Source organism: Camelus ferus, chromosome 3, assembly GCF_009834535.1.
Source record: "Camelus ferus isolate YT-003-E chromosome 3, BCGSAC_Cfer_1.0, whole genome shotgun sequence".
Taxonomy (NCBI): Eukaryota; Metazoa; Chordata; class Mammalia; order Artiodactyla; family Camelidae; genus Camelus; species Camelus ferus.
Window position 1 is genome coordinate 35,141,719 of NC_045698.1, and position 25,378 is coordinate 35,167,096.

The window sequence follows — 25,378 nt, forward strand, 5'->3', positions numbered from 1 at the left end:
AAAGATTAAAAAAATTAAACTATGCTCTTCAAATGTTACTTAAAATTTAAGATTTTGGAAGATGGCAAAATGTACTGCATCTGTTCTCACTGCATAATCCTTAGCTTTAAATAGCCTGGCAGGCAGGGTAAGTTCTGAGGCTCGAGCTTACAGGGGCGGGCGTCTGAGTTTATACAGCACACGGGCTGCTTTGGCCCAGGGAGCAGCTGGGACTGGTGGTTAGGAATATTGCCTTCAACAGCTGGTCTGTGACATTGCAAAGGTTTGCCATCTCATTCTGTACATATTAAATATTTCTTTTGGGAAAGTAACTGCTTCTACCCCATACCCCATGTGAGGCTGAGGACAGCACTATGAATAGAAGAGGAATTTGGGTGTGGAAAACACCAGGGTAGATACTTGACTGCTGACAATACCACTGTGCTCCTCTGTGGCATTTTATTCATAGTTCACAGGCAAGCACGAGAGACAGGAGACAACAGAAAAATAAATTGGACAGTTATACAAATGGTTTTGAAGACAAAGAGAGATTTTTGTTTACAGTATGATTAAATTGAAAGGATTTTGAAGCTAGATGTTTGTATGAGGTCGTGGCCTAAGTATGGATGTTTGTGCCTTCAACTCTAGGCTAACAAATTTCGTTCGACAAAGTGAGTATCACAGACCAATTCTGCTGTATAACAAAGTTAACAGTAATTACTAGGATTATATCTACTAATGTGACTAGAACTGGGATACCATTTGTCCAACTTTAGATTATTCTTTCCCACTGCTGAGCAGAACAGTGTGACAACAAACTAGTGCTTTGAGAAACAAACACAAAACCCCCTCTCATTTGGCCTTGATCTTACTCTAGATGAGGTCTTACTTCTGAGAAATTTCAGAAAGTAAAATTCTTACCATGAGGAGCCACTGATAGAAAATAGTTCCTTTAAAAGTTAAACATTTTAAAGTAATACACAGCCATTTTTTTTTGATTTGGAAAATATACTAAACAGTATAAAAAAATCCATTTATTATTCTTCTACTACCATAATATAGCTACTTTAAAATTCTACTTCAGTCTTCTCTTAAACATAAATACATGTACCAGTTTTTGGAAAACTAGGATTATATTTGCAAGGTGTTTGATATCCTAATCATACTGTTGCCCTCCCTGCCAACCCAGACCCATCCTCTGCCTTTCTCAGCCCTACTCTGAGCCCAAGCTGCTGACCCCTATGGGCCATGTCATTCTGGTTTCCAACTAGGTTCAGCCAACAGGAGGCACTGACTGCAGACCGGAGACTGGAGAGAGGAGACGGGTGGTCAGTGGGGAAGAGAGGTCAGGGCATCTCTTTCCCCAGCTGCCAACCTGCTGCAGACAAGGCTCTGCCAGGACCTGCATCTCCCCAGGACTGGAGCTCTGGAGAGATGGCTGCTCCTCCAGGACTTGCACTTGTACTGGGTGCCTGCATTCTAACGTTGTTTCTTCCTTTTGCCCCTTCAGCACTTGGGGTGGTGATCTTTTCTGCTCTTTCTTGTTCCCAGTGCTTCACTATCCACTGTCAACTCCCTTTACTTTGCCTGCTCTCCCATAAATGATTCCTTCACTAAAGTCCCTTTCAGGTGATAAAAGGAATTTACATATATTGAGGTATGGGGAAATCACTCTGGCTTATACATGAGTTAACTTGAATTTTAACTGCCAGCTAAAACAGCCTGTTTGTGGCCTATCAAACATACACTGTACATTTGCTTTCATTATTAAAGAAAAGGGCACATTGGCTAGGAATAAAGAATGCCCATGTTAGTGGAAGGAACCTAAAGGTCCATCGATGGATGACTGGATAAAGAACATGTGATGTATATATACAATGGAATACTACTTGGTCATAAAAGGAATAAACTAATGCCATTTGCAGCAACATGGATGGACCTAGAGATTATCATACTAAGTGAAGAAAGACAAATATCATATAATACAACTTAGATTTGGAATCCAAAAAATTATACAAATGAACTTATTTACAAAACAGAAACAGACTCACACATAGAAAACAAACTTAAGGTTATCAAAGCAGGGGAGGAGGTGAGGAGGGATAAATTAGGAGTTTGGGATTAGCGGATACAAATTACTATCCATAGAATAAACGAGGTCCTACTGTATAGCACAAGAAACTATATTCAATATCTTGTAATAATCTCTAATGGAAAAGAGTATGAAAAAAATGTATAAAACTGAGTCACTATGCTGTACATCTGAAACTAACACAACACTGTAAATCAACTATACTTCAATTAAAAAATACAAAAATAAAGAATAAAGACCGTCATGTTAAAAATCAGGGCACCCCATTGGCTGGACGTAACAGGTAGGCGGAGGGTGTGGGCGCCCTATAGATAGAGTTCAACAGCTTCCCAGGGCCGAGGGCAGGGTGGGGAAAAGCGGAGAGGAGGACCAGGGAAAACGCCAGCACTCCAGAAAAGTGAGAGCCGTTCTCTCCTAGAAAAGCTTTCCTACAAAATACAGCCTGAGAAAAGGATTAAAGTGCCGACCCTTTATTTGGCAAGTGCAAACCCAGGATGGTACAGGTGATGAAGTAGGGGCATGGAGGCAAGAAAAGATGGGACACAAAGCAATGCGATGTGTGACCATGCTGGTCACTGTTTCACATTGAGCTATAAAGAGACTGCCAACTCTTGGCAGGGATGTTGGCTCAGCACCTGGACCTTCTCCAAAAGATCTTCAGGAAGAAATCAAATCTTAGAGCAGTCCACAGGGATGGCAGGAGAGGGAATATGTATCCCCTGTTCCCTGCAATGTCCTGAATCTCATCAGTCAAGGTTCAGCTCCCAGGGAGTAGACTCCCCTGCATTCTGAGTTAAATCATTCAACCCCTTAGTGGCTACTCAGGAAACCAGACCCCACACCCCACAGTGTGACATTTCATCCATGCTGGGAGCAGAAGGATGACTCAGCAGGGTTTGGGCTCAGTCAGGGAGAGGAGTGTAGGCTCAGGGCTTCTCCACTTGGACTCTAGCCACCTAAGGAGGCTTGGCAAAGGCTCTGGCAAAGGTGGCATCAGCAGGGTGTGGGAGGCAGGCGATCCCGTCAAGAAAAAGAAGGCAGGCGAGAAGGTACATAGGGTTTGTATCCACAACAACCTCAGATCCAGAGTTGCAGGAAGAGGGTGTGAGGCAAATCACAGTCCTAACAGCATCCACTACCAGTGAACCCTACACTGCCTTCCAGTTATGGACTCTAATATCACCTTCTATTCTGATCTAATATTTAGTCTACTTAGGTGCAAAGTCAGTTCTCTTAAATTTCTCCAGGATTTTTCTTTTTCTGAAGATTGTGGACCAGTCCTGGAAGTCCAGAAGTCTTTGAAGGTTGTGAGCCCACTCACTGCCCCGGGTCCAAACTACACTAAGTCCTGAACCTGCCCTTGTCTTATTTCTCACCTACTTGTGATTATCTGAAAACTGCTGTTCATGGACCATAGCACATCCAAAGAGTGATCTTAAAAACACAAATGGCATACAATTTCAAGTTAAAACACCCCAAACCCCTAATAATCATTTTCTCAAGTTTAACAAAAATCTGTTTTTCAATAATGACCACTGTTCTTGTCAGAGGTTCTGAAATAGTTAGTTGGAAAGAAGAATTAAAATGTTGGTTCAGTATGCTGACTTACAGCTTATACATTCTATTTTGAAACTAACCCTGTTTTAGTAATTGAGTTGGCTAGATGTTCTCCACAAAATAACAACAGTATTTTAAATTTGAAAAATAAATGATTCTAAGTAACTATATTTTTCTATATTTCCTCAGCATTATTTTATATGTAAGAGCATGTATGTTTGCATGTATATATTTATAACATCCTATTTATTAATGTTTTCTAACTTCAGGGACAAATACAAAAAATATGTTTTGATAAGAGAAAATGGTCTATATGATAACATTCTTTGTAATTTGTTGAGATTTTCTTCATGACCTGGTATGTAGTAATTTTTCTTAAGCGTACCATGTATACTTGAAAATAATCTATGTGAATATTTTCTATTTGAGAATGTATATGAATAATATGCATATGCACATACATACACACATATGTATGATTGCTATTTTGTTACTCAAATAGTCTTCTCTTTTTAATTCTTTTGTTTATGACTACTAGAAACACATAGATTGACATTTAAAAATCTCTCAATATGAATGGACAATTTAAAATTTAAAAATTCTGGTCTATTTTTCACTTTGGATATGCTCAGATTATGTCATCATGTGATTATAAATTTATAATTTTTCTCAATTGGATTATTATTTAGGCCCCCTTTTTCTCTCCATTTAATGCTTTTAGCCTTAAAATCTGTTTTGCCTGACACTATCACTTTTTTATTTTACTATTTGCATGACATCATTTTTTCTTATATATTCAATGTAGTTTTGTTTTAAGTGTGTTTCTTTTTTTTAATTGAAGTACAGTCAATTATAATGTATCAATAAGTGTGTTTCTTGAAAGAAGTAGCATGTAGCTGGGTTTGAAAAATACAATTTGATGATAGGTCTTTTAATAGATGAATTTAACTCATTTACCTATTGCATTAAATATTTATATATATTTCTTATTTGTATATTTGTGTATGTGTTTCCTTGTGGAAGGCAAGACAGATTGGGGTATTTTTTTCTCTGGCACTTGCTGTTTCGGTTCCAGGTTCTGATTGGGGGTTGTCTCCTTCTGTCTGCAGCTCTGATGAGGCTGCCCTCTCTCCTCTGGCTCCAGCCCATACTGGGCCAGTAGCTCTGTTTCCTTTCCCCTGTTCCTACAGGCTTAAGAGGGTAAGCAAGGAAAGTTCATGGTGATATAGGCCTTCCTCAAAAAGCAATAAAAGTCTCAAATTAACAACCTAACCTACCTAAAAGAATTAGAAAATGAAGAACAAAGCCCAAAGTCAGCAAATAATAAAGAGAGGAAATAAATATAATAGAGATTTTAAAAGACAATAGGAAAAAAAATCAATAAAACCAAGAGGTGGGTTTTTTTTTTTTTGAAAAGATAAACAAAACTGATAAACTTTTAGTGAGGCTCATGAAGAAAAAAGGAGAGAGGACCCAAATAAGCAAAATAAGAAAGGAAAGGAGACATAACAACCAATACTGCAGAGATACCAAAATCATAAAAGAATACGACAAACAGTTAACAGGCCGACAAACTGAACAGCCTAGAAGAAATGGGCAAATTTCTAGAAACATACAGCCTGCAAAAAATGAGTCAAGAAGAAACAGACAATTGGAACAGATTGATCACTAGAAGTAGAATTGAATCTGTAATAAAGACAAAAACTAAAAAACTCCGAGCAAACAAAATGGATGGCTTCATAGGGAAATTCTACTAAACATATAAAGAAGAACTTATACCTATCCTTCACAAACTTCAAAAAAACTGAAGAGGAGGGAACACTCCCAAATTCATTCTAGAAGGCCTTATCTTGATACCAAAATATACAGATGCTACAAAAATAAAAAAAAAATTTTAAAAGAAAGAAAATTATAGGCCAATATCATTGAGGAATATAGATGCAGAAATCCTCAGCAAAATATTAGCAAACCAAATATTTTGGTTTCCAACAATACATAAACAGGATCACACACCATGATCAAGTTGGATTTACTTCAGGGTCACAAGGAAGTTTCAACATATGCAAAAATATTTTACTCATTCGATGAACATGTCCCATCTTTATTCTATTGGGTTATTCCAAAGAAATCTAAATTTCAGGACCAACAATCCCAAGAGGTTATGATCTATAAAATGCAATAAGCACAAATAACTTTTCCCCCCAAAAGCTTAAATTCAGTGCATTGCAAATTATATTCCAATTTGAACTGCAGATGCAACCCAGAATTTCATTTAAGCTCAGAGTTTATTAGTGAGAAAAATCAAATGAGCCGTCTTGGCTAAATGGCAGGCCAGGGAAGCATATCTTCTTTCTTCATTTCCCCAGATGGATCTGACTGGATGGGACAGTCCCTCTGTGAAATGCTACACTGGGGTTGCCAGTCTCTGCAAAGCAGCTGCCAGGCACATACCATTCTCCTGAAGCACCACTCTTCCAATGGGTGGAATTTCCCTGTGCTCTTGTTTCATCTCCCCAAGCCCAGTATTCTCAAATTCTCCAAGCAACGTTCAAAGCCTTGGAGAATTCAATGTGGCTTTAGTTTTCTGTTGCTATCAAATGAGTTACAGTTAATTTCTTGTGGAATTTTTTTTTTAATTTGCTAGGAAATTCTAAATAGGCTCTTATGGTGCTCAGCTCATGAACAAACTTTATCCCTGGGACAAGGAAGAAATAACTGAACCTCTAAGGACTGTGACTTCATGGTGAAAAACAACAATGAGGAAAGTAGACTTTGAAAACAAACATGTGTAGACAGACAGGGGTTTGAATACCAACTCCGCAATTTTCTAGTCTGGGTGTTTTGGTCAGTTTGCTTAACTCCTCTATGCTTCAGCTTCCCCATCTGTAAAATGGGGATGGTTATAGTGCCCACCACTTACAACTGTTTTGAAGATTAAATGAGATAAAGATGTAGGGTGACCAACAGGCTTGGTTTGCCCAGGCTTCTTGGGACACGGGACTTTCAGTGCTCAGACTGAGATATTCTGGGCAGACTAGGATGGCTGGTCACCCTCTATAAGGTCAGGTATAAATACAATGCCTGGTATCTGTAAATGACAACCATTATTTTATGTCTTGTAAATCTCTCTGAGAATATTCCCACAGACACTCTGCCTGGGCTGTGGTTGCTGTAGCGATCTAACCTACTAGCTCTGGGGGATAAGGTCTGTGACTGTGACTGCTTCATTCATCGCTGATCCCTACTGCCTTGCACTTAGTAGGTGTCCAGTGCGTAGTTTTTAAACAAGGAAAAGAGAGTGTTTCTGTGGAGCATGGTGGATGTGAAGCAATGCAAGCAGCTCAGCCCGAGAGTCCAGGTCCTGCGTGAACCAGCCCCTGCCTCCCTCTCCAGCTGTGTCTCCCATGCGCTGCTCCCCTTCTGTCATGATGAGGAGTTAAGGCTTTATCCTGAAAGCAGTGGGGACCCAGAAGGGAGTTTAAGCAGGACTGTGACAGGGTCAGCTTTGTGTTTTGGAAAGATAATGCTGGCTACAGTGTGAAGGATGGATGAGAGGAGGTGATGCTGGGGTCAGGAAGATTATTTAGATTAGCAGACATTGGGGTGGGAGAATGTACAGGAGAATCACCCAGTAACTGTCCAGGGCCCACCCCAGACTATTTGAATCAGAATCTCTGGGGATGGGATCCAGACATCAGTAGTTTTAAATCCCAGGTGATTTTAGTCAGAAATGAAGGTTGAGAATCAGTAGCTTACGATAGTTGCAGAGTGGAAAAGGAGGCACAGATACATGGGCTGTTAACGGTAGAGGAACAACATTACTAAGTAGCAGAGCAGGAGCCATGAAGATAGGAATTAAACCACTCATAATGTTAGAGCAGGCAGATAGCTAGGTATGAGCAGAGAAAGGGGGACACGGGCCAACACGGGCAAAAAACCATACATCTTGTGAACAACAGGGGTCCTTGGGCAGATAAAGAAAAGCAGGAACCTCAGGACTGATAAGAATTCACACATTTTGGAGTAACAAGTGTTCTGGAGGCAAAGAAAGGTGGGAAAAGGCAGGAATTTCCAGCGTCCGAATGTAACCTTTTGCTCATTATGCCCTCATTACAATAAAATTAGCCTTGCAGATTAGAAATACCCATCAAGCACTAATGCCATGACACTTCTGATTCAGCCTAAATAAGGACAAAAATTCCTCCTCCTCTCCGGTAGGTGGAACTGGGATGGAAATCAGGGAATACAACCCCAAACCCCTCCCTCTCAAATGAATATTCTGCCTATTCATTTTTATACCCTATGTAACCAGCTTGTCAAAGACACTCAGGGCAGCTGCTCACCTGAGTCTGCCTGCTCCCTCATTGAGAGCATCTTATCACTTAATAAATCATCACTTTACTTTCTTGACCTCTGTGTCTCATCTCTGAATTCTTTCTGCATTGAGACAAGAACCTACTCTCTGGTAACAACAGGTTCTGGTTGGAGTAATTGAAGTTGGGAGGTAGGTTCACTCACCTTTCCGATGAGCTTTCAGTACTGAAGCTCCCTCATCCCAGGGCAGTTGATCACCCTATAGGGAAGATGGTGATAACTTTTACAAAGATAGGTAACAAGGATCTGAGTGTGACTGGGACAAAGATGATTACTTTTAAACATGGGTGACAGCTGCTAAGTATTGGTGACTAAGGCTGTCCTAAAGCTCACAGCTGAGGATCAGATGAGCTAAATCGCCACATTCTAAATTCCGCAAATCACAGCTGTTGGGATCATTCATCCTCGACAAGGCTTGCTAAGAGAAACTGGGAAGCAGACCCAGCACCACCTCACACCCTAATATGAGGTTGAAAGGGAGAAGGCCATTCACTCCCCAGAACAAGGGTGGGTGGGTCTGGCTACCTCACACCCTCAAAGCCAAGGGAGGGAGCAGACAAGAGAACTGCTCACAGGTGTGTGGGTCTCTGACGTGCCAGTTCCTGTCTGGACAGTTATGGGGCACTGGGCTCAGTGTCCAGCCCCCCTGCTACCAGGGCAGCAGAAAAGGACACTGGGAAGACATGGTACCATGGGGGACAGCCAAATGGAGCAGGGTCAAGACTGTCCCACTTAACACCCAAGAGGTTTGGAACATGGATCCCACATGTGCCTGAAGACACAGAAGCTGGCTGTGGTGAGTAGATCATATTGGGAAGTTTGGTTTTTTCTGGGGAAGCCACAGCACTGGGCAGAGGAATGGGAGAGACACATGGCTGCCAGCTCAGGGGCTGGGCCTGAAGTTGAGAACAATGTTCTCTCAGGAGGGAGCCTGAACACTTAGAGTTGCTACTTGGGAACAAACCCATTGTCAGACAACGTTGTCAGCCTCCATCACCCACACTGAGCACCAGGACAACAAGCTGGGCCCCCCAAGGGCTGTTGGGATCATTCATCCTCGACAAGGCTTGCTAAGAGAAACTGGGAAGCAGACCCAGCACCACCTCACACCCTAATACGAGGTTGAAAGGGAGAAGGCCATTCACTTCCCAGAACAAGGGTGGGTGGGTCTGGCTGCCTCTCACCCTCAAAGCCGAGGAAGGGAGCTGACAAGAGAACTGCTCACAGGTGTGTGGGTCTCTGACGTGCCAGTCCCTGTCTGGACAGTTAGGGGGCACTGAGCTGTGGCCAGCCCCCGTGCTACCAGGGTCTCCCCCTTCCTTACCCCTCGGTCCTGACCATTACCAGCCAGGGTGTGATGGGAAGACAGGCGAGCGTGGACCAGACCACACCCACACCCTTATTCCTCAACAGGGCTCAGGAGAGGAGGTGGGAGAGGAGGGAGACATTAATTGGAATGAAACTAGAGCTTTGAAACAAACTCACTGAATTTTGGGGATAGGAAGTCATTGTTTTAAAGCTGGAAGTAACCATAGTAATAACTGAGAGGACCCAAAAGTCAGAGCATTGGGCTGAAGTCATGCAGGAAATCTTCTTTCCATGGAGAAGGGGATTTTGACACAGTAGTTACTGCCGGGTGGCGAGCCGCCCTGTGGAGGGGCCCTGGGATGGAGGCTTCTGCCCACAGTGAAGTGGGCCCTCTAGGCCCTTCAGAGGACTGCGGCCCTCGTGGGGGGCTTGACTGTGACCTTGTGGGAAATCCTGAGACAGAACCTGAGGCCCTCCTGCACTCCTGACCCCCAGAAATGTGAGATAGTAAGGGTTTTAAGTTGCTAGCTTTGGGGTTGTTACGTGGACATAGGTAAGGAATAAGAGTTGTGCTAAGTTGGGCCCAGGGGGCCAGGCCCTTACATCTGACTCACCGGCCAGTCACGGGCGCGGGCCGCTCACCGGAGGCACAACTTCAGGTGAGGCCTTTCTCTCCAGCCGCGGCGCCCCGAGGAGGGAGGTCAGCTGAAGGCTGCTTTCCGACAATATTCTCACCAGCTGGGTGATTCAGTCCTTGATTCCTCAGGAGTTATCCGGATCGCTCATCACAGCATTCACCACCACGTGCTGAGTTTGCGGCTTCTCTGGGCCTCCAGAAAGAAGCTTCTGGAATACAAACAATGGCACTGACAAGCTAGGAATCAGAGATTGAGAGTCTCCCCCATGCATTCTATTCTCTCCTCGTTACCACGGCTCTCCTTTTAAATGTTCGGGTTTCATTCTCGACCTCCTCTCCATCTCTGAGTAGAAAGACCAGGGTCCATAAGGCAAGAAAGAGGAGAGAGACAGGGAGAAGGTGGTGGCCGCTGAATGTTATGGTTGGAGTGTCAGGAGAAAACAGATGGCAGACTCAAGAGGAGACACAGCAAACAATTTGAGGAAGGGACTCTTGACAGAATCGTGGTCTGGATGAGGGGCACCGGCAGGGACTATGAGGTACCACTGGCCACCAGGCTAGCAGGGGTGAGGTCAGGGAGGGCGTGCCAGCACTTGGAGAGGGGAGCTTCGTGGTGAGAGCCTCCATCAGGAGCCGAGGGACACAACGATCTGAGGATGCTCAGCAGGACCAAGGGAACGCACTCTGGCTTCACTCTCTTCCTGCCAGCTGGGGTTCTGACAAACCCGCCTGGGGGCCAGATGGCCCAGGATTCCGCTGGTGCCAACCATACAAGTCAGCTCCCTGCAGCCCCCAGGGGCACAACAGAGGAGGGCAGACAGTGGCTCTGCAAGGGCAGAGTTAAAGGTGCTCAGAGACAAGAATTAGATGTGTTCATGACCATCTATCTCTTAGAAGTGATTTAAAATAACTGCAAGTGTTCGGGTTCATTTAAGTTTTAAGGATTCTCTCAGAGAGAGAAACTACCACTCTCTTCCCCCATAGCGTCCCTGCTACCACTGACAGATCTTAGATAAAGAGACCACCGGCCTGCTTCCTGGAGTTTTACTTTCCTAGGAAATCATACTCAGCTCTGTGTCTTGACTGCAGTATTGGACTAGAGTCCGGCAAGATGTTGCCCCTGGAGGTAAACAAGAAAAGGGCAGAGAGAACTTTCTTTTACAGCTGCATGTGAATCTGCAATCATTTCAAAATTAAAAAGAGTTTAAAATGATATTCACTTATTCATATTCCACTTATTCCACTTACAATAATTGATCTTGAAGCTTCAAAAGTGATGTAGAATTCCCCAGGAATTGGTGAGCTGGTTTGTTTTCTCAACTCATCAGAATGAAAAATTCGAGTCACCTGATCGGCTGAGATTTGGTTCTTGCTTCTGTCAAACACAGCTGTTGTTGCCTTGGCTAAGAAAGACTGAATCTCAGGCCCTGGAGAGAGGCCTGAGGCCATGGAATGCCAGTGACCAAAATAGACTATAATTGGGTCTATCTCTCATGCACGCTTGGGTTTGTTTCTTGCACAGAGATTGTGATGGAACAGCTCTGCCCACAGGCTGTGCTCCTGCAAACAGATCTTTAAATTCTCAGATGCTTTATCTGTGAGTCTGTGTGTGTGCTGTTTTTGTTTTTTAGATTGCCAGAGGGGAAGGGGGTTATAAAATAAATAATCCACAGGGATATAATATACAGCAGAAGGAATATGGTCAATAACACCATAATAACTTTGTGTGGAGACAGAGGGTTATTAGACTTCTGGTGATTGTTTTGTAATTTATGCAAATGTCAAATCACTATGTAGTACACCTGAAAGTAACAATATTGTATGTCAACAATTTCTTTTTTTCAGTTCTTTTCATAGTAGCATTAAAAATTTTTTTTTATTGAAGTGTAGTTGATTTATAATGGTAGTTTCAGGTGTACAGCAAAGAATTATATTTTAATAATAAAAAAATTCTTAGATGCTATTGCTCTTTCAGAGGCTCTCAGTTAATGGAATTAACTAGCTTATTTATCTTTAGAATAATGTAGTAACTTAAAAAAACAGAGCTACCTTAACAAGCTCATTTGGGAACAACAGCTGCTCTAAGATTACTCCAAGAAGAGAAAGGGGAATTAAAAACTTGATCCTATTTGAAGACATTCTAGGTTGAAAGTGCCTGATGTCTAACTTGGTTGAAATGAGTGTTTGGAATAAGTATGGATTATATTAAGTGTCCATATACTTTTTCTTTCTTCAGATATTTTAGCTCTATGACGTTACATTTCACAGACTTACTAAGGAAATGGCTTGGCAGCCTAAGATTACAGAACAAAAATGATCACTCTTGGTCCTGTATACAACTTTCCTCCCTGACAGCATGTGTTCTTTATTTCTATCCTTGAAGAGGAAGGTTTAAGTTTTATCTCCGAGTAGGATGTGTTTCATACAGGATGACTCGGGGTGTCTTTTTCTATATAGAATTGGTAAGGTCAGGACTGAAATTTTATTTTCCATCTCCTCATGTGAAAATAATATAAGCACCTTACGAAACAGCACCTAGACAGGGAAATGCATGGGCATGATGATCATTCTAAGCTCATTAAGATCTTTGGGAACAGGTTTAGGTTCAGGACAACATTGGGAATGTTTTTTGTGAACACTGACGGTCTGAAGTGCACGTCTGATCAATTCCGAGGGAGTCGTTATTCAGCATGTGGGATAAACAGCACGCATATCATTGCCAAATGCAGCCATGTTAAAAAATGGGGAGTCATTATAGCACCACTTCACAACAGAAATTGTACTGTCAAGACCCATAGACGCTACAACTAAAAATGGTGCCTTTTCTAGGCCTTTACACTTCTATCTTGATCACCCAAAAGAGAGTAGCTGATGAAGGTCAGCCGGAGGTCAGGTCTAAGGCAGAAACACAATTTCTTTATGGAGTAAACTGTCTTGTTTCATGTGGCTCCTTAAATGATCCCACTAATTACATTCAAGCAAACAGGGTGGGGACAAATTAGATGATGTGGAATTTAAAACAAGGGTCTAGTACATCTAGACAGCTGTTTTGCTAGACTCTGTTTAGTTATAAATTACTTTTAGAGTTGCTGCTATCATTTATCTTTAACTCCTAATAACATACCATCATCCACGTGAACTGCCAAACGTCCTACCACCAGGTGGAAGAAACCCCCTGGGCCTCTTCCTAGCTCAGGAAATCAGTCCATGGCATCATGGAAAGTCTTTTTTATTCAATCCTGATCTGGGTTCACAACCTAAGTTAAGTGGTTGTTGTGCAGTTGTGTGACCTTAGGGACATTATCTGACTTTCCTAAGCTTGGAATTCCTCATCTGTAAAATGAGGGTAATGATACGGGATTCAGAGGTCATGTATGTAAAGCATCTCACACTTTTGTGTTAGGCCCGCAGTGGGCCCCAAATCAATGGTGGTCTCCACCAAATAACGCATACCAGTGGGTTTGACTTGAAATTTATTTCTACTTTAGATGATTTCATGATAATAAATCTGAGGCAGAATGTTAACAGTCTTTTATGTCTCCTCTCTCTGTGAGAAACAGAGGAAACGAAGCAGAGCACTTAGGGCCTGTTTTTCCACAGATAAAAGACTAGATAGTGCCCTCTAGTGGTAAACAGACAAAAGATGTGAAGGATATTTATTTTTTACTTTAGGATTCAGACTGAAATCACACAAACAGGTACAATGTAAAGTCATGGGGTCAAATACAATATTTGGACAGGATTTTCACACCACTTTTTAAAACAATGAAATAAAGGAAAACTTCCTTATCCACTGTAAAACAAATTGCAGTTTAATCGTATGAGCAACAAGAGAATCTGAGCCATAGATTTCTTTTTCAATCAGATGTGACTACTTTGATTCATTTCTGCGCTTGTGACTAAGCATTACCTAAAGAAATGATTTCAGCAGGATGAATTAACAGACTTCTTTCCAAGCTCATGTAGTAGTACATAACTGATTGTTTCACAGGAGTTCTGATAGACTTTGGCAGTTTAGAAAAAAGGAAATGTGTTGTAGAATCTTCTCCAACGATTGTCTCTGAACATTAGTTGTTACAGAACTTCCCTTAACTGGATACTAACGAAGCTGTTTCCGTCCAGCTCCTGAACTCTCACAGTCTCCATTTCTACCAACACCGTTGCCCTTGAAATTCAATTAGGCCAGTATCAGATCGTGGTTAAGAGCATGAACTCTGACGCCAGACTGGGTTTACCACTTACTGACTGTGTGAGCTCTGTGCCTCAGTGTTCTCATCGCGAAAACATCAGTGTTAGTACCAGCTGCTTCACAGGGCTGTTATCAGGACTGATTAGGCTCACATCTGGAAAGTGACTAGACCAGATCCTGGAATTATTACTATCACACAGCTGTTACGCGCCCATCCTTCTCAGTATTACAGAGCAAGCGTCACAAGCTGAAGATGTGGGCCCTGCCCTCAAAGAGTCTGCGGTTGACATGGGAAGATCTTGCTAGAAGGGCAGGCCTTTCCCCACTTCTTGGTTTGCAGGGGGAGGACTTCTCTTGAAACATATCCAAGGCTGTTCCTCTTCCTGTCCTCCCCACAAGAAGCGGAATGACTCAGTTGGAGTGGGGTGACTTTGGGGACAAGCCCATGAGGAAGAGGTGCATTTTCCTAATGCAGGAAAAGGCTGATTTGACCCTCAGTCTATAGTACATCCTCCAGTTTGGCTCAGTCAACAATAAAGGTCATAACTGGACTCTGCCAGTCAACTGTTTGGTCTAGGTCTCCATTTGTTCAGAACTCAGTCTGAGAACTAAAGAGCTATTTATTGAGGGGAACCTTGGAGACCCCAACAGAACATACTGACCCTTAAGAACAATTTAGTGCTACCCTGTGTGGTCTGGACTTAGCATACAAATATGTCCAACAAAGAGAGTTTGATATAGGCTGAAGCAACAGAGAAGAGTCCATGGAAGTGGGACTTAGGCTGGCTCTTAAAGAATGGTATAGAATTTGGCTGGGAGGAGGAGGAAAAAGAATCCTCTTGCAGAGCCATTTTTTCCTTAAACTTGCAGCAATGTGTACTTCGGTGCAACTGGAATGAAATATAAAATGTTGGTTAAAATTAGAAAGTTATTTCCGATTTGATGACTCCTTAGTGCCAAGCTGTGGCAGAGAAATAGGTGACATAGTTCCTTGCTGCCCGATTTTCCAGTCACATGTGACCCAGCTGCCAGCAAAGTGCTAAGTACTTTACACATACTGAGTCACTTACTCCTCACAGAGACTCTATGACTTATATATTATTTCCCCCATTTTACAGCTGAGGATACCAGAGCATAGAGAGTGGTAATTTGTTCAGTATCAGTAAGAGATAGAGCTTGGGTTTGAATGTTGGCAGTCTGACCCCAGACTCCATTCCCTCACATCATTCTGCTTCGTGATTTCTCGGTCCAAGACAGGGGGCTGGGGTGACCCTTCCTTGTAAAGGGGCTCCATAAAGAGACCAGCCTGATCAGAGTGAAGGTTTGAACTTTGGAGGCTGCAACTGGAGGCCGAGAGGTAGGTGTGGCTGGTCAATGGAGGGGTTGAAAAGCCAGGCACAGGAGTTTGTATGAGGAGATACAAAGGGAAGATTAATCCTATCATGTTCCTGCTCAAGAACAATTCTATATTGCTCATCATATTAGTTCCAAAGACGACATCAAGGGTTTCAGTTTGGTAGAATGGACATGACGTGACTATGAGGATACGGCCGAGCAAAAACTGAACTGCTCCACTGTGAACTGGCTGGGCCACTGATGGGCAAGACCTTTGAAATGGGCCCTCATTCATCCCTGCCTTCCAAGTGTCCAACTAGAAGACAAGCAAAGCTGGAAGGGTGAGTTTGAGATTATATATATATAATATATACAAAATATATATATTTAGGAGCTGAAACCCTGAAATGTGAAGCTTGTGTCACTATTACATCAGGTCAGGAAAGGAACACCTGGTTCACATCCTGCTCCTTCTTGTTGCACCCTCCCATGGCACAGGGTACCTTTTAGGTTGGCTAAGGTCCTGGTGGTGCACTTTTGAGAAGTTTGGCCATAAAAAGAAATCAGGAAAGGGTAGCAGAATTTTCAAAGGTCTTTAAAGATAAGAGAACTTAACAAATGCCCAGCTCATGGTATCACATGTGTTTAATCCTTCCTATATAAATGCCGTGATTATGTTATTAAGATATTTGTATCAGTCCACTTTCCACCAGGAAAGCAAAAAACCATCATGACTACTTGAAACAGGGGGATTTAATGCATGAAATGTGTTACGTAGGTGACAGAAAAAGCTGAAAAGGCAAAAAGGGGACAGTGGAGCAACTGAGAAATTAGCAACAGCAGAAAGCCACGTCTTTGCCAAGTCTAGAGGGTCAAAGGGAAGAGGCCAGGTAACTGGAGCTCAGGGGCCAGTTTCCCCTGCAGAACCTGGTTGTGGGGGCCTGTCAGAAAAGCTGGATGATAAAGAGGTGCAGCAGCTGCCAGAGCATCCCCAGAATAAGGGCGGGGAGAGACTCTAGCTTGTCTCTTCCTCCTAGGCTACAATCCTCCTCCAGTGCCCCTGTGGCCAAGTCCAGCTGGACATTCACTGACAGGGGAGCCTGGGAAATGCACCCAGTAGGGATCAGGCCCTAGGACACAGGGCAAAGTAGGGAACTGGCAAGATGGGGCAAACCTGTCCCAGACAGCTGGCCCATTGTGGGGATGGCTCCTTGCTTGTAGAGAGGAGTCAAGGGCCACCTGATAGTGAATGCACTTCTACCAGAAACCAATTAAACTCCTTCTTCAGCCTCATAACTGAAGAATGGAGGTGCCCAGCAGTGGCTCTCGCGTGGCAGCCCACACAGCTTCTTCTACATGGAGGGAGGCCGGCTGAAAGGCAGAGGGTGAAGGGCCAGGTGGAGAAGCCCACAAGCCCCTCCCACCCCTCTAGAAGCTGAGAGAAACCCACTCTGGCCCACGACGATGGGGAGCAGAGAGGGAAGGGACAAGGCTGGGCATGCTGGAGGCAGAGGGTTGGGGTGAGAATAGATGCCCCTCCCTTGTGAGCCAGACGGTTTGTATGTTTCATACACTTTTCTCTTCTGTTTTCTCTCAGTGTTTTGGTAAATCATGAAAGACGTGTGAAACCCCTACACATGGCACTGGTGTTAAGGAGACGGGTGGGGTGGGTGGACTTTTGTCCAGGCTCGTGCCATAGCCATAGAGTGGCAGTGGGTCCCTGAGGCTGGGGGGGAAGGGGGGACCACTGACACGACAGTAGCCCTAGGGGGAATGAAACCCAGAATAGAAGCTCCAGGGAGAGGGAGGCAGATGACTATACAACCCTGACAGTAAGCTCAGTGACTGGGAGTTTCTACAGCTCATAGTCACGGAGCACAGTCGAATGCCATGCACTCTTCTAACACTGCCTGTATCCATTAATTTAACCCTAATAACAACCCTATGAGGTAGGTACAGATTCTAGATGTCAAAATCAAGGCTTAAAGGCTGAGTGACTTGCCCTGGGTAAATTGTGGAGCCAGGACTCGAATCCAGGCAGGCTGTTTCCAGAGCCTGCATGTTAAACCACTACAAAGAAACCTGAGCACCTTGAAAAACAGAAGAGAAGACGTCTGCAGGGAAAGAGAGAAGATTCTGGAAAAGGCAAAATGAGGGAGGGAGATAGAAGAAGAAGATGGGAAGGGCTGGAGAGAAGAGGACAAGTGACTGGTTCTGTGAGAGAGTTTATGCCACATTCAAGGTTATATCAGCCAAGCTCAAACATGTCTGCGGGAGTCACTGCTGTCCAGTCTCTGTCTGATGACTCCAACAGCTGGGTTCCCTGTGGATCTGTTGTTTCTGCTGGTTCTTATTCACTGCCTTGTCTCATCATATTTCTGGCAGTCATTGAGATTTGGGGTTGTATTTGAAAAATAATTTATAGAAATATTTTGAAGCCTAGTCTTGTGTTAGTCATCCACAAAAAAGACTTTTTGTTTCTTCGGGGTGCTGACGATCCCAGACTAGCGTAATTCACATTCAAGGCCTGAGGTTTTCTGAACCACAAGATGACGATCAAACAAGCCTGGTATGAGCTGGTTTATTTCTGATTTACGCTTTCTCCTGTGGTTGTGGGAGAAGCCTTTTTGGGTCTTAGGCCAAAGCAAAGAATTAATTACCATGGGAAAAGAGTTAGAAAAATAATGAGAAAGCAATGAATGGACTGCTATATATTTATCATGAGCTGGTTCCACATTTACTATCAGCCCTCTGCTTTCTTTGCTTCTTTTGGCTCTTGTGAGTCTGGGCTGTGGATGGAGGCAGATGGCATGGTGAACGGTCTGGATGGGGCACCTCATCTCTCAGTTATCCAGTGAGAGAAGCACAGACATGGTTAAGTGGAAATTCGATGCTGAGCTTTTGGAAGACCCCAAACTATCTAACCTTACTCACTATGTTTCAGAGTGCCAAAATTAGTCATGAGGGTGCCATGACCTGGGACATCCTTTCACAGCATGAAGGGACAATGAGGGTTGGGGGAGGAGGTCAGGGGGTCCCTACTTAAGCACCAAAGGGCCAACACCAGTGGACTCCCTGACCTTGATTTTCCTGCCAATGCATCCCTTGGCTGCTAAGGAGGCTCCCAGGAGCTCTTAAGAGCAAACTGAGTGCCAGGACTCAAAACTGGCAGTGGTGGGGAGGGTCGGGATGTGGGATTTGATTTTAGCCTATTTTTAAGCTGATAAGTTAGCCCGTTACTATTCCATGAATGCCGCCAGAAGACATCGGCTTGTGCTTCAGAGAGAAGGGACCGTAATATTCATGGCGCAGCAGGACCACCACCACTTTCACATGGATTCCTCTTGCCACACCCCTCTGGCCAGTCCCCTGGGGGTAACAGAGGGGCCTGAGATGGCCACCTGCACGTACGCTACAGGAAAGGACACTGAGTCTGGGGAATCCACTGTTTTACAGCCAACAGTAGACAGCCTCCCCTTTATGCCATGGGAGACATCATCTCATTCCTCAAGGTTGCCCTCAGCAAACGCAACCCTGAAACACGACTGAGGTAAAGTGGGGCCGGGGCCCCGCTTTCTCACACACCCAGCAAGGATGCAGAGGGATGTTCAGGATTACCTTTCCCAACAGAGATGGTATAGGACGACAACTTAAAATGTGCAGAATCTTAAAAAAGTATTATTTTCTACTTGTATTCTCTAAAACTGGGAGGTCAAAGCCCCAATTGTTAGGGTTCTGCTGCTTATGTGATCCCAGTCTGTCCAGCTAGCAGGGCCTCCTCCACTCTTCTCTCCTGAAGTTTGCAGCCTTGTTTTAACCAGCTGCACTTGTTTTCAGTTATGTTCTTTCACGTGCTCTGCTTATTTTGAAAGCAGCGTGCACAGTGGAACGACTGCTGATCTTGGCATTAAGAAAGCTGGGTTTAGGTCCAAGTTCCACCATTTGCCAAACACAAGAGCAAGATGCCCATCAAGCAATTCAAGGTTGAGGTGAGATAGTACCTTTCCTTTCTGTAGTGCAGGACATCTCAAGATGATCATTTTGAAAGTCAAACTTCTCTTCCTCACAAAACGTGCTCCTCTGCATTCTTTATCTCAGGTAAGGACACCACCTAACCATCCAGATTCTCCTCCTTCCTCATGCCTCTGCCTTGTCAGGTTACCTTCTAAATGGTATTGATATTATCACCCTCTTTTTGCTTTCCTTGCTGACATTGTTCACCTTTCTCACATTCACCTGGAACCATGTAATAGTTCCGGAAGGAGCTTCCAGCCTCAGGCTCACCACCTTCAACAGAGCCAACTTACTCCTGTGGGATCTTTCCACTCCCCTCATTTCACAAGCCTCTTATCCATTCCTGTCTCCTGCAGCCTATTTTTCCCTTCAGTCCTTCTACACCTTGTATTATTATCACTTATTTCTTGTATTTCTCAGCCCCCACCGTGGTGTTTTACATCTTTGAGTCTCTGACGTTCTTCCCACCTGGAATGCCCATCCTCTCTATGACTAAGCCCTACACCTTTAAAACCTCAGGTCAATTGGCAATGACCAATGACGTGATACAAGAAAAGGAAATCAGTAGTATAAAACTGGAAATGATATTGTAATTCAGGAGAACCCAAAAGAATCAACAGAAAAATTACTATAAGCAATAAGAGAATTCAGTAAGGTAGCATGACCAAAATAGTACCCAGAAACGTCCATTGACTGGGGAATGGAATGTTTCAACACATTACAGTACACCCATATAGTGTGATGTCACGGTTCTGTAAAAAAGAATGAGGATGCTTTCTGTAGACTGACATGGAAATATTTCTAAGAGATGTTGTTTATAAAAAGTCCCAGGACAATGGATACAATATGCCACCTTTGTGTAAAGGAAGCAGAGGCATACATATATTTGTGTAAGGAAACTCTTGAATATTAACAAGAAATTATAAAAGTTTTTGCTTTTGGACAGGGATCGGGGAGAGGGTTGGAAGTAGACAGCAGACAGTACAGGGGCAAGACTCCACTGTATACTTTACGTTGTTGAGTTTTGAATCATATGAGTTTATTCAAAAGGCTTAAAACAAAAACAACATAAAAAACAAAGCCTCAGGCAGCCCCTCTGCCTCTCTGTGTCTCCTTCATGTGAGAGGAAGTCCAGAGTGGCAGCTGGAAACAGAGGTGTGGCACCCTGCAGCCCCTGGTTTAACCCCAGGACTCCACTTACCAGCTTTTTGACCCTAAGAAGGTCATGTATTCTCTGAGTCTCCATTTCCTCCTTTATCATTTGGGAATAACAATCCTCAAAACAACCCTTTTAGATGAATATTAAGTATGATGTTTGTCATGTAATTAACACAGTGCTTTATAGAAAATCAGCACCTGGTATTTTTTATATATATACATATTTATACATATATACACACACACACACAGCTGACCCTTGAGTAATGCATGGGCTGGGGTGCTGAAATCCCATGCAGTCAGAAATCCAAGTACTGCTATCTCCGACTCAAAAACAGAGGACTTGATAAGTGATTCACCCAACAGCAGGAAGTTGAGACAGGTGGCTTAGAATCAGAACTCAAACCCTAGTTCTTTTGATTCCAGATGCTGTGATCTCTAATTGAAAACGAAGTTTTCCCCACACTTAATTTCACGTTAATTTAAATATCTGTAAAATGAAAATACAGGTCCTAGATTAACTGAAAATATGTGTATAAATGGGTTCAAACCTGTGTTGTTTAAGAGTCAACTGTATGTATATGTACACACACACACACACACACACACACACATACACACAGAGGAACAGGTACATACACTTTCCAGGAGAAGCACAGTTCATGCTACACAGCATCACTTCACAGGGCTCAGACGTTGTTTCTTCAGCCAGGATTCAGGCAGGTAAGATATAATTTGGGACTTTCAAAATGGGTGCTGCAAACTGGAAACCTACGGAGCAAATGTTACCTTTAGAAACATATTACTAGACTCACGTAACATTTTCAAAATGAGGACATTTTATACACAAATCAGAATTTCTGGCTTCTTAGAAAAATCAAGGCATATGGCAACACAGGACCCATATCCCGGCCTGTCCCCAAAGGGAAGGACTGTGTCAGTATCCCCCTGAGGGGAGGCTCTCCCTTGTTTACTGTAGGCCCCCAACTTCCTACCACTCACCACTCTCCAACCCCCCCAACTCATTTACATTTCATATTTAAATAACAGGTCTGCTCTGTACCCACCTCACTAAGATTAACTAAGATCAGCACATAGTTCTAAAACCTAACATGGTTTTGTGAATGGCAGTACTCTCCCGGAATGCTATGCTGATTAAGTTCTCAGGGTGATAAATGCTCCGTCTGCTGTGTACATATTCATTTCTCTTCCAAGTCATTTCCTCGTCTTAGAGACATTCGTTAATGTGTTTTGATAGGTGTCTTGGAGGAGTTGTGAAGATATTGTCAAAACTGATTTTTAGTAAAATTTCACTTAGATTCTGTTTGGCTGTTTATTTTTTTAGGTATGCTTGTTGGTTTACTTCTTTGAATTTTAGATTCTCCTGAAATTGCTGACCTCCAGGAAAAGGTGAATGAATGCAGTTCCAAAAATGGTGATGAGATAAAGGCTTCATTAGAATGACTCAGCAAGCCAGGTGGACATGGCTGCTCCTGGGAGAGCCACCACCGTCAGCCATGAGGGACCCAGGCTTCTCTCGACAGGACGCTTTTTTCTTTTTTCTTTTCCTTTTCTCTTCTTGATTGCCTACATTTTAACTTTAAAAATGACTTTTTTTTTTTTCTCTGAGCTAAAGGATAAAAATGAAAGATTCTTTCTACTTCCATATCCAGGAACTGAAACTCACCATATTTATTCCAAACTTCTCCTTTGATTCTTCTCCCAAAGTTGGCTAATGTCCACTTTGAAATATGCTTATATTTCCTATAGCTACTACATATTTGTTGACTCACAACATGAAATATTTGAGTACCTCCTGTATTCCTACATTATAATAGCCACAAAGAATATAGGTATGAACTAAGGGTAATACCAGTCTGTAAGAATCATCACCTCAAATTCTTAGGATTTTCAGTCTGAAGTCTGTGCAAAGGGGGCAGACTGGTAATGAATCCATAACACAATGGGATAGATGCCACAAAACACTTATGAACAGAATGCCGTGAGAACACAAGGGAAGGAATAAATTATTCTGCCAGGTTTGCAAAGAGAAGCTTCATGGGGGGAAATTAACAGGATTTTGATGTACAGCCAACAGTTTTATCAAGCAGATTAAGAGAGGTGGGTGCTTCAGGCAGAGGAAGGAGCCTGTGTAAAAGCCCTAAGTCTTGACAGGCATATAGCCTGTTGAAGAAACAGTGGGAAAGCTAGTATGGCCAAAGTGGAAAGCAAATAATACCAGGGCATTTGCAACAGTCCATTATAGTAAGAAATGCAGCCTAAACTCAGGTGGTGGTGGAATGGATGGAGAAGGGGGGCTAACTTCAGGATACAGGTGAGAGATGCAGGAGCAGCAGGAGTAAGGGTAACTGAAGCTTCCATCTTGGGAGCATCTCTGTACTCTAACCCAGGAGGGAGAAGATCTGGGGCCAGCCAGCAGGGTTTGGATACTGTGATCCTGTTGAATGACCTCTTTGGCTAAATCCAAATGGATGTTCTTCATCTTTTGCTGATGTGACTTTTTCCCTCTCCTCTTTGAAATTTTTTTTCTCTTTTCTAAGACATCACTCTCCTGAATTTCCTCTTACCTACCCAATCTCTCCTTCTCAGGCATGCAGAAGAAAAGGAGTGTTTGAAGGACGTTATCTGTGGTTGGCCACCATTCCTATCTCTTGTCTATGCTCTCTCACTCTGGTGATTTTACATTTCACAGCTCCTCAATTACCACCTGTGAACCGGTGACTTCCAGCTCTATGTCTGCATCTTCCATCTCTCTCTGGGTTCTAGACTTTTTTGTGCAATTGACTACTGAACATTTCTACCTGGGTGTCCTGTAGGCACCTCAAACTCAATGTCCAAAAACTGCACTCTCATCTTCCCGGGTCAAACCTGCTCGATGTATGCCTCATCTCAGCAAATAACCCCTCCATCCACTTGGTTAGCCAGGCTTTTCTTGATTCTAGCTTCCATGGGACCATTTCAGTGTAATATAGTGAGCGACCCATACCGAGCAGCCATATGTTGGTACAACAAATGAACAAGGTAGTGTGGGTCCTTAGGTTTCTGATTTCTATCAATTCTCTGGAATAAAAGTCATTCTCTAGTCTGAATTAATCAAGCCAAGCACAATTTGCTTCAGAAAGGTGTCCCTAACTACCACCGCACCTCCCTCCATGGTCTGCTAAGTTCCATGATTTCCTGCATATGCCCTAACCATTGCATATAGCATATGGCTTCCATGCCAAGTTCGTTCACCAGCTCCATGAAGGGTGAAGAAGGTATCTTCTTTATATCCTGGTTCTTACTTGTTTAATGGAAGGAAGGAAGAAAGCAAGGAAGGACAAACTGACAGATATTCTGTGGGAGATGTCCAGAAGGTATTTGGAAATGAGTGTGGGGTTTGGAAGAAGTCTATGGCAGAGAGAGATCTGAATTATTCATGGTGATGACGCCACTGGGATGATTGCTTTTGCCCTGGAAGATGTGTGAGGGATAAACTCTTCTACGTCTATAGACGTTCAGATGGAAGGTGATCTTGGGTATAAGGTACTTAAAAGTAATAAGGATGGTGGGGAATGCACAAGAATGTCCCCATCTAAATGGAAAGAGCTAATAATTGCTATGCAGAAGTGCCAGTTCAGTGTAGCCAGATTTTCAGATTTTTTTTTCCAAAAGAAGTAAAAAAATCTCCTACATTTTAAATGCTGGTCAAACTAAACATTAGACCAGATTCAGGCCTTGGCTTGACAATTTGTGACTTCTGGTACAAAATATTGACTTCCAAACTATTAAGTTGTATATATTGACGCTTAGAAGTAAACCAGAGGCCATGATTCAAAAGGGGACAGTAAAAAAGCAATGGGGAAACATGTCTTTAAGAACACACCCATCAATCAATAACTGAGTTCACTTAGGAAACACATGTTTGAGGAAAGTGGAAAATTTATAAAGGGAGCTGGCAGGTAATGATTATTGAATCAGGCCCTTGGTTTGATTTTGGAGTAGGAATGAGCTGTGTGTGAAAGGGGTCCAGTGCTGAAAAATGAGGAATTTGATCAATAGTAGTGTATAAATTTTTAGGTCCTTGTGGTGTATTCTCAGCTATAAATACCACTGCAGAAGTGAATATTGTAGAATCCAAATATGAAAATGTGTCCAAGTCAATGAGCTCTCTACTCATTTCAGGGATGAACTACACAATTTGGGAAATTGATTTTAATTAAAAACTGGCTGTTTTAAATTATATTAAAATTATTTTTACACTTTGAGCATTATAAAATACCACATGAACTTACCACTTCATTAAATCTCATTATAATCACATAAAATGAGTTACTTTTATTCCCATTTTGAAGACTAAGAAACTAATGTTCAGAAAGATTCATTTGTTCATTTATTCATTCAATCATTCGACAAATTTATTTAATATGCTGGGCATACAGTAGTGAAGAAAGCAGACAAAACTTCCTGCTTATACTCCTGGTGAAACCAACTAGGTGCAGAGACATCCTTTTTTTCAGACACAGAGCTGTCCCTGAATCCAGGCCTACTATTAAATCTCAGCTACAAAGCTTCTAGTAAGTGGTCAACACTCTTTAATGATAGCAATTCTGAGGAGCCAGCAGAGGGCAGACCTACGAAGCAGACAATGGAAGTTCCAAGTACAGCTGAGTAGCCATTGTTCCTCTTCCCAGCCACGGGACCTCAGCAGAGAATCCTCTCTGCAGTTGGGTTT

At 42.9% G+C, this 25,378-nt stretch overlaps 1 long non-coding RNA gene across 1 annotated transcript in view; it reads right to left on the minus strand.

Annotated features, from left to right (window-relative positions):
* The window catches only part of LOC116661012, a 134,742-nt gene that overhangs the window by 79,310 nt on the left and 30,054 nt on the right, over positions 1 to 25,378 (minus strand). The window contains exons 6-8 of the long non-coding RNA XR_004316780.1: positions 21,283 to 21,414; positions 9,925 to 10,156; positions 8,147 to 8,201 (exon numbers count right to left, since the gene is read on the minus strand). This is a non-coding gene — a long non-coding RNA (uncharacterized LOC116661012). The remainder of the gene's footprint in view (positions 1 to 8,146; positions 8,202 to 9,924; positions 10,157 to 21,282; positions 21,415 to 25,378) is intronic.